The 7,927-nt window shown below is 46.2% G+C and overlaps 1 non-coding gene across 1 annotated transcript; it reads left to right on the top strand.

The window, feature by feature from the left end:
* Positions 1 to 7,048: 7,048 nt before the first annotated feature.
* TRNAP-CGG (transfer RNA proline (anticodon CGG)) lies at positions 7,049 to 7,121 on the top strand. The gene has a single exon. It is a non-coding gene; the product is annotated as a tRNA-Pro (tRNA).
* Positions 7,122 to 7,927: the final 806 nt, after the last annotated feature.

Genomic DNA, 7,927 nt, shown 5'->3' with positions numbered 1-7,927 from the left:
CGAGGCGACGTAAATTCCGCATATCACCACTTCCATATGCATGTTGTGCTCTGTGCCTACTGACGCGGCTGCCCCGTTAGGTGACCGAATCGTGTGGTTCTCACTTACTTTATTAGTCAATTTCTCTTTACAAATGAGCCCTCAAAACACATCCCCTATGCTTCCATTGCACAGCCAATTGCTGAGTTCTGATTATTTCAAATGTAACCTGAGATGTTAAAGGAGTATTAGCCACAGAAGACTGCAACATGTTCTATGCACACGATAGCCTGAAGCTGAAAGAGTAATCGTTTATGTCCTGCTTGTGCTTATGGTCAAATGAGTATAGTGTGATTTGACGCAGAATGTGTTAACATGCGTAGTTTACACTGTATTTGTACAGGACTGTTTTATGACTGCTCTTTTGGTATATAAAACTTGTTAGTATAAATACGAGATCATGGACAAATTACATGCAGGTTAAATTGCGAGTTTTGTAGGCTATTCTCATGACCTTACTGATGAAAACATTGCGAGCTTCGAACGCTGTGAGCTCTGAATTTTTCACGGCGTTCAAAATGAACCATAAGCCTAGCCCAGCAAATCAATTCCAGGCGCTTTCCAATAAGCTTGTAACACTTGTCCATATAAACACATCATATTGATGTCAGTATCTTTCGAGTACAAAAAACCTGCAGTTAACATTTTGAGACGGCTGAAGCGAACAGTGTTCAATACAATAAAAACGTGTTTGGTGGGTTCTGCAAATTATTAGCAAGTACCTAAACCAAGCTTGTCAAAGAAAGATTGTCACAGCTATTGATTACTTGGCACAGTTTTACAACATGTAAAGATTGCAGTGAGATAATCTTTATTTGCATCCATACCGTTGTTGTGGCTAAGTGGGTATGTTACTCCACTGTTTAACCCGAGCACGCCGGATGAAAACAAAAAGGAATGCCTGACGATCGTTTTCCCCGAAGCTTTATATATATTTCTCTTCATCTCGTTATTTGGTTCAAGCGCCAAACGCGCTTCAGGCGAGTTGGCAAGCGAATAGTTTACTGAAGTGGGTGTTTCCCCTTTTTGTTGCTGATAGAATGATTGAGCAGACTTCCCCTTCCTGCATCCTCGGACCTTCATCGTGCACTTCGTTGTCAACAGTGAGTGCGACTCAGGCCACCATCCTATTTCAATTCTACCGCGACTATTATCACGACCAACATTCTGCCATCACTTAATGCCGATCCCTTCTTCAGTAAACTACTCTCTAGTACACAGCAGGATTCCTCTTACACAGATGGCCTTTATGTGATTACTATGGCATCGCGTCTCGTGCCGGTACGGGGTATGAAAATGAAATGTTTTGTGCCAATATTAGCCTTATTGTCGCACTCGATAAGAAACAAGCTGTCAATCCCACTGAACATTTTGCACAATGTTATGGCGTCGTGTTTTATCACGATAACGATGCTCGCGATGTCTTGTCCTGGCTTATCGCGTTCTCTCTGTCTGGCTGCGCATGCGCTGACAGCTCGATCAGTGCATAAACGGCATGAAGGTTCCATGTACTACGGTTGTTGGTTTGAGGCTGCGAGCATGCACCTCGTAATAAAAGATTCCTGTTCCCTGGCCTGGCGTCTGAATACAACATTCGGCGACGAGTATGGAATGATTGGCCAGGCTGCTAGGACGACCAACACCGTCGGGAAGCTACCGGCGTTCCAGTCGAACAGCGGCGATTTCGAAGCGTACCTGGAGCGCCTCGAGTTATTTGCTGCTGCCAGTGACGTCACAAATGAAAAGAAATTGCAAGTTTTCGTAATGGCTAGCGGTGAATAACCTTACGTAACGTTCCGGAGCTTACTGCTGCCAATGATGCCGGCGATGTCTTCATTCAAGGAAGTGGTAAGTGCGCTTAAGAAGCATTATACTCACAGACGCTGGCTTGTCACCGAACGATATCACTTCAACCAGCGCAGACCGGATGCACAAGAGAACACATGAAATTTTATAGCCGATTTGAAGAGGCTTGTGGCAGCCTGTGAATTCGGCACGTATTTGAGCGAGGCTCTGCAGCACCGGGTCCTCGCGGGATAACAATCCGCAGCAATACGATGCCGACTGCTGGCCCTTCCTAACGACGAAATAACATGGGATCTAGAGGGTAGTGTGGCGATGGCGATGGAAGCTGCGAGCCAGGACATGCTACAATTATCGAGCAACCAAGCAGCACCTTCGGACAGCATTCAAATCTACTGGAAGCAGACGACAGTGAAAGAACTTTAAGCGCATAACAGAGAAATGCCTGTCAAGTAAGGAGACTGAGCAAGCTCGTATAGGAAGGCGTCAGAAGACGAAAACGCCTTGTCACTGATGTGGTGACAACCACGCATCTGTGAGTTGTTCTTTGCTATTCCTTTTATGAACTATGACCGGGGACGTTACCCAACTACTATGCCTGACCTGATACACGACACTAGATTTCTCAATGTACTCCAATTCATGCTCTACCAGCTCGCGTAAAGCGTACGGAACTGATCTTGCTTCAGCAAACACTGGTAACAAATTACCTTTTAAGACAATGCTAGAATTGATACCTTTGATTACACCGAAACCGGAGTCAAACACATGGCAATATGTTTTGTTAGGGGCATGTCACTTTCCAGTGTCGGAGACCGAAGAATGTCGGCTTTCCGTACCCTCCTCCGCATAAATCTCTTCCCAAAAGTGACCGGGCTTTCTGGTGCAGACTTCAGACGGCCACAGTCATGACCCCTTTCCTTATCTCTGTTATAAACCGTGCCGAAACCTCTCCTCACTGCCACTTGTGTCCTAGCACCAGAGCCGACTTTACTCACGTCTTCCTGAACTGCCCGAACAAACCCAAGCCCCCGTGGCAAGGGCCAAGACACCAGGAGCGATGGGAGGCTGCTCTGCACAGCTCGCTGCCGGAGGTACAGCTTCTGACAGTGAGCTGGGCCCGAGGGGTCGCCGAAGCACAAAAGTGCCCGGCCATCTAGAGCGGCCTGAGGGCCCATCGTCGTCCTGCTCCCTCGCTTCCCTTTACCCCCCCCCCCCCCTCACCTGGTTCTTTTTTGAATAATTAAAGTTGTAACCTACCTACCTACCCTCCAATTCTCGTGCAATAATTAGAGGCAGCTCAAAATATTGATCTTGATATTGCAATTTGACGTCCATGACTCGAGCAGCAGGCTCAGCCGCGCCGTTGTATGTGACCAATTTTACATTAACTTGTCTTAAATAGGCATTAAGAAAGTGTTTCGCCCAGTTTCTTTCGTAAATAATTGATAAAGGTCCACCTGCTTTTATTTCCATTTAAATCGCACTGACGTTTATTGTAACAGGAGTGACGACAAGAAATTGATAAAGATAGACGGCTTTCAGTGCCGCAAAAGGCGGTAGCCATAAAAATGCAGCTCAGCGACCAAGGTAACCCAGTTAAAGGCGTTTTTTGGAATGATAATATTTTATGCCAAACTTTTTGCCACCCGGCTCTACAGAGAGTGCTATTTTAGTTTAGCAAAATTTTGGAAAGTGACCTCTTTTTTTTACATTTGTAGCAATGGCTGTTTACAAAAGGGCTGAGGCTTTGTGGCGATACCCGGCTAACCATAAACCCAGTTATTTAGTATGAGCATTATCCCTTGCCGCTGCCCAAATACATTTTTGCCACTTTGCAAGGCGGAACAGTGTTTCCCGTTGTTGACCTGTCGAAGGCGTAGCAGCAGCTCGAGCTAGATGAGCAAGCTCAAGAACCGCTGATTATCAACGCGCGCGTGGGCCTTTTTTAGGTTTCGTCGCTTGCTGTATGGCATATAGTTTGCGTCGGCAGTATTCCAAGTTGTATACCGAGTACGGTATGCTACGTGGATGACGTTGTCATCACAGGCGAGAACTACAGGCAGGCTTACGAAAACGTGGAGAAAGTCAAACATCGTCTGAGCGTACACGACGTACGTGTGAATGAATTGTGTGCTTTTTTTCAGCAACGCATAACGTACTTCGGACAAGAAATTGACAAGGATGGGGTGCATTCAACGCCGGAAAAGGCGGTACCCATTAAAAGTGCACCTCAGTCGATCAAGGGATCCCAGTTGAAGGCTTTTTGGGAATAATATTTTATGCCAAACGTTTTGCTATACTTGGCAACAGTCTTTGAATCACAGCACGACTTGCCCCGCGAAGAAATAAAATGGCACTGGGGGCGCCAGTGTAACGGTTAGTGAACTGGGAATAAATTTCTCTTGTGTTACGGAGTTCCTTATACTAGAGAAATAAATGGTGCTCAATGTTTCACACTTGATGAATAATGGAGCTTGGGCAGCTCCGAAAATACCAGATTCAACCCATGAGGGCAGCACGCATGTGAGCCCGAATGGGAATGGCCTCCTGAAAGCCCGCGCAGGAACAATTTAGGTATTGGAGGGATTATTCGGCATAAAACTGAAACCTTGATCAATGGGGTGGCTTTGCCTTTATAAACGTAGGACTCATCAATGATTCTGGTATGCTGCCCATATTCAGCTATCTGGGCTGAATGCGGGCCGCCCTATTTGTGTTGCCCACACGGATACAGATTGGGACCAATCGCAACAAATTTGGGTAACCCGCGCAGCCCCCTCTGGGTACGTATTGCAAATAACGTATGGGGTGCGTATGGGCTGCCCTCGCGGGCCTAACGCAGGCCCCCACGTTATAGCCCATTTTGTATACATGGGTTATCTTATGTCGTCTATGAAGCGCTTTGAAACTCTTAAATGATGCTGTGTTCTCGACTGTGGAGGAGATTACTACTCAAACAGAACGCTCAGCCATTACAGACCTTAAAATATTGCTTCAATGCGTATTTCAGTGTGATGCGTAAGGCCACTCATGTGTCAAACGTTTTGAGAATACTTCGTCGCCCTCCTTGATAAACTCGCAATCAAACATGATGCATATTTTTTTTTCAAACTTGCAACGCTCGCTGTGTTTGTATGAAAACGAAATTCGGGACAGGTATGCAAACATATGCACTTATTCAATCTTCGATGGGCAGCTTGAAAATGTAGCTCATATTTAGACCATATATACTAAGCCTGCGAGAGCAACTTAATTCGCTTCGCTGAGGTTCTAAATTGGCATACCGTAAACTCGTCGCCATGACTGCAATCATAGACGTAAATACGTATGCGATAGTTTACTTGCGTGGTGGAAGGAAATTGTTATGCTCCAGTGAAGATATTGCTTTAGCGAAGAAAATGCTGCGCTGTTTGGCCATGAACGCTGTGTCTTGACCAGCCACTGGGCATCAGCACCGACTAAATTGTGCGTGAATACTACATGGTCTTCTTGGCACAAGAGTAGGTCTTGATGAACAATCTGATCTGAAGATCTGAAGAATGTGACACCTTCCAACCCACTTGCATTTGATTCCTATATACCGGGCACTCTGAAGTGTGTGCAGAGCAACGGATGAATGATGTACAAATCCAATATGCTATTGCTGCAGCTTAGCTCGCAAAAATATGTTCGTACCGGAACATAATACCCGAGAAAGTAGCAGGGGGGACAGCGGCCGTAGTAGCTCAGTTGGAAGAGCACCGGACGCGATATTCGGAGGTCGTGGGTTCGGTCCCCACCATCGGCACGTTGTTTTTTCTTCTACTTTGTGTTTATTTATCTTTCCCCTAAGCCGATTACATTACTCATTTCTGCGATTCTGCAAGTAAAATAAAAAAAAAAAGACATAAAACATATCCCCAATGCTTTCCTTGGCCTCGCCGACTTATGGCTTCTTTCCTTCATGTATTATAACGAGCACCCTCATTTCCCCTTAATTTATCTGCTTGTAGCTTACGGGGGTCTCGGTTGTGGCAGTCTTGAAGCCATAGGTAGCGCAAGAGGGTTCTAGCACAGCTTTCGCCCTCGCTCTTGATCACGTTCTACGTGACGCTGGCGGTAACACAGGACGTTCCACGTCCGCCGCTATGGTTGAGGGTGGCGCTGGTGAACACTCTCAAGGTTAGTATACAGACAACATTAATACCCGAGAAAGAAGCAGGGGGGACAGCGGACGATGTAGCTCAGTTGGAAGAGCCCCGGACGCGATATTCGGAGGTCGTGGGTTCGGTCCTCACCATCGGCACGTTGTTTTTTCTTCTACTTTGTTTTTAATTATCTTTCCCCTAAGCAGATTACATTACTCATTTCTGCGATTCTGCAAGTAAAATAAAAAAGACATAAAACATATCCCCAATGCTTTCCTTGGCTTCGCCGACTGTTGGCTTCTTTCCATCATGTATTATAACGAGCACCCTCATTTCCCCTTCATTTATCTGCTTGCTTATAGCTTACGGGGGTCTCGGTTGTGGCAGTCCTGAAGCCATAGGTAGCGTAAGAGGGTTCTAGCACAGCTTTCGCCCTCGCTCTTGATCACGTTCTACGTGACGCTGGCGGTAACACAGGACGTTCCACGTCCGCCGCTAAGGTTGAGGGTGGCGCCGGTGAACACTCTCAAGGTTAGTATACAGACAACATTAATACCCGAGAAAGGAGCAGGGGGGACAGCGGCCGATGTAGCTCAGTTGGAAGAGCCCCGGACGCGATATTCGGAGGTCGTGGGTTCGGTCCTCACCATCGGCACGTTGTTTTTTCTTCTACTTTGTTTTTAATTATCTTTCCCTTAAGCAGATTACATTACTCATTTCTGCGATTCTGCAACTAAAATAACAAAAAGACATAAATCATATCCCAATGCTTTCCTTGGCCTCGCCGACTGTTGGCTTCTTTCCTTCATGTATTATAACAAGCACCCTCATTTCCCCTTCATTTATCTGCTTGTAGCTTACGGGGGTCTCGGTTGTGGCAGTCGTGAAGCCATAGGTAGCGTAAGAGGGTTCTAGCACAGCTTTCACCCTCGCTCTTGATCACGTTCTACGTGACGCTGGCGGTAACACAGGTCGTTCCACGTCCGCCGCTATGGTTGAGGGTGGCGCTGGTGAACACTCTCAAGGTTAGTATACAGACAACATTAATACCCGATAAAGTAGCAGGGGGGAGAGCGGCCGATGTAGCTCAGTTGGAAGAGCACCGGACGCGGTATTCGGAGGTCGTGGGTTCGGTCCCCACCATCGGCACGTTGTTTTTTCTTCTACTTTGTGTTTGATTATCTTTCCCCTAAGCAGATTACATTACTAATTTCTGCGATTCTGCAAGTAAAATAAAAAAAAGACATAAAACATATCCCCAATGCTTTCCTTGGCCTCGCCGACTCTTGGCTTCTTTCCTTCATGTATTATAACGAGCACCCTTATTTCGCCTTCATTTATCTGCTTGTAGCTTACGGGGGTCTCGGTTGTGGCAGTCTTGAAGCCATAGGTAGCGTTAGAGGGTTCTAGCACAGCTTTCGCCCTCGCTCTTGATCACGTTCTACGTGACGCTGGCGGTAACACAGGACGTTCCAGGTCCGCCGCTATGGTTGAGGGTGGCGCTGGTGAACACTATCAAGGTTAGTATACAGACAACATTAATACCCGAGAAAGTAGCAGGGGGGACAGCGGCCGATGTAGCTCAGTTGGAAGAGCACCGGACGCGATATTCGGAGGTCGTGGGTTCGGTCCCCACCATCGGCACGTTGTTTCTTTTCTTCTACTTTGTGTTTAATTATCTTTCCCCTAAGCAGATTACATTACTCATTTCTGCGATTCTGCAAGTAAAATAAAAAAAGACATAAAACATATCCCCAATGCTTTCCTTGGCCTCGCCGACTGTTGGCTTCTTTCCTTCATATATATATATATATATATATATATATATATAAATGTAAACTGCCTTCACGAAAGCTACTCAGTCCTGTGTTGGTGCATGATGGCATTAGTTACCTGTGCGCCATAACACCCCAACGCAGCATAAAATAGGTAGCAATAAAAAAAACATCCAGCAA

The sequence above is a fragment of the Amblyomma maculatum genome, chromosome 9 (assembly GCF_055883805.1).
Source record: "Amblyomma maculatum isolate TAMU_Amacu chromosome 9, ASM5588380v1, whole genome shotgun sequence".
Classification (NCBI taxonomy): domain Eukaryota; kingdom Metazoa; phylum Arthropoda; class Arachnida; order Ixodida; family Ixodidae; genus Amblyomma; species Amblyomma maculatum.
This window is presented reverse-complemented; position numbering and strand designations above follow the sequence as displayed.